This window comes from Varanus komodoensis, unplaced genomic scaffold (genome assembly GCF_004798865.1).
Source record: "Varanus komodoensis strain SLA01 unplaced genomic scaffold, ASM479886v1 scaffold26, whole genome shotgun sequence".
NCBI lineage: Eukaryota > Metazoa > Chordata > Lepidosauria > Squamata > Varanidae > Varanus > Varanus komodoensis.
Genome location: NW_025335684.1, coordinates 14,416,165 through 14,418,578, shown reverse-complemented (window position 1 = coordinate 14,418,578; position 2,414 = coordinate 14,416,165).

The following is a 2,414-nucleotide window of genomic DNA, read 5'->3' as shown; positions in this document are numbered from 1 at the left end:
GGGGCCCAAGGGATGGCGAGCCACGGCGCCTAGCTGCACGGAAGCGCGCAGGAGAAGTGGAAGGGACGTGCCCGGAAGACTACGCTTTCACGGGCAGCTCTGGCTGGCACAGAGTTGCTATCAACTCCGGTTGCTACGGGGAGCGGCTTCTGCTTGTCAGTGAGGAGACCCAGGAAAGGGACTGCTTCGCTGCTTCCTCAGGAGCTACGGTGGAGAATTCGACGCAGGCTCTTCCCTATGAGTAGGGAGTCCTAAACCAGACGCAGACGTCACTCGATGTTGCCGATGTTAAGGAGGGACACTGACCCACCCAAAGCAGGAATGAAAGGGCACACTGCAAGATTTCACCAAAATGGAAAGGGGGAAAAATTGTGATCTTGAAAGTGTTTCAATTGATTCAAAGGGTGGATTTTAGTTTTTTTCAGGACTGAAGTACAAATTTTGAAACACCCCAATCTACATTTCAACCATACATTCTGCAGCAAAACCAGTCTGTGGCTTGATGTGCACATCTGAAAATTCCTCATTTATTGATTGGATTTTTATCCTGCCACATTAGCCAATAAGTTTTCAATAGTTTTCGGATGTACCAAATTGGCTGAGCGTAGCACTTATGCAGTCTTTTCACTCGGGCACCAGCAAATGTCTCCCTGATGCAAGGACCTCCTCTGGGGGGGTCTCCCCCCCCCCATTTACCCACCCCGTGATATCAAACAGCCCCATTGCTTCCAAATGGTGCGCTGCGAAGCGGCGTTGCGCTGAGGGCTCGGTCTGCCGGGGAAGGCAAGCCCTTGCAGGCGGTGCCCTGACGCACAGCCGGGCTGCGCGATTTCCACAGGATGGCGCACTTTCTGGGACGAGGTTTGTTCCAGGGGCCCTGTTGCCCAAACCCCGGAGAGCGATTTCATCAGGGGTGGCTGGGATCTGCTGCAGAGGGACTTGGTACACACCGAGGAAACCCTGCTGCTCTGTGCGACCTCGCCCATCCCTGCCTGTGCCCAAGCGGAGCAATCACCACCTGTCTGCCGCCTCTTCCCGAATTCTCTCCTCAGTCCCCCAAAACTGGGTTTCCCTCACTCTTCCTTCTCCCGCATCCCCGCGAAGGTGCACAGATAGCCGGACGGGCTTGCCAGTTCTCTTGCCTGCCCCTGCGCCACTTGGCAGCTCGCGGAGCCCGTTCTGGGGACGTTCTAGATCTCACGGTTCTTGTTTCGTTCTTCAGGGCCTTTAGCGCTGGCAGAGGCGGCGGCGCAGGGCTCTGTGGACATGATCCCCTGGGGAAGGGCCGTTCTTGGGCAGCCGGACGCACGGCGCTGGCAGGAATGCGCCTTCTCCCTGACAGGCTTCCCTGCACGTGTGACGGCGGGGCAGAAGCCCCCAGCACTGGACCGAGCTCTGCTGAGTCCGCGGGCAGAAGCTTCAGCAAGGGGGCGCTTGCCCGGAGAGCCTCGTCTGGGTGCGACTGGGGGCTCCTAGAGCAGCAGCAAGCCCTGCCTGGCGAAGCTTGGCTTGGCGGAGGTGGAGGTCGACTGGGAGGACTGATCTACTCGCAAGTAGGCAGAGCGAGGCCACGGGGGGCGGGGGGGGGGCTGCATTGACACCGCGCCTCGTTTCCTTATGCTCTCAGCATGGTGTCGCTGCACGCGCTCAGCCAGACCCGCTGGGGGCTGTGCGGAGCTTTCCTGCTTTTTCCCCACGTGCTTTCCCCCCACATCACGTCCAGACTCCCCAGCGCCGCGCGCGTGATGCTTGCGGGACGACATGCGCCATTATCTGGGGACCAGTCCGGAGGAACGGCAAGGAGACGCGTGCAGGGGAATGGGCTTGCAGGCCCCCTTGTCCATGTGCGCGTGCTTTAGCTCAGTCGGCCGTGCAGCGGTGCAAAGCAGCGTGCATGGAGAAGACGTTTGCAGCTCTTCTGCCGCTCTCCCCGCCCGCCATCCTGGAGGAGGAGGGATGCCTCTGCTTGCACCTGCAGGACACACGCCCCTCTCTCCAAAAGCAAGCCAGGGCAGCCCCTCCCATGCAAACACCCCCCTCCCCAGACAAGCAGGCGTGAAGGAGCGAAAGAGAGGAGGTGGGGTTTTTTTTTTTTTTGAAAGGGGAGCCGATTTGACAGCCCTTCCTGCCCTCCCGCCACACAATCTTGGGAAACAAGAACAGTCCTCCCAGGTCAGGCCCCACCCCTTTCCTTCTTCCCACATGCACGCCAGAAGAGCTCCCTCCCCACAGATTTCCCCATGAGCTGCCCCCTCCCCGCCCTGTGCAGGCAGCCGCATTTAGATGTGGCATCGAGGAACGGGCAATTTATTTCTGGGAAGATGTGCATTTTTGGCCAGCTGTTTCTTCAACAAGAGGACCAGGAAGGCACAAAGGGGCACCGCTGATGTTACAGTGAGCGGGGGGGGGGGGGG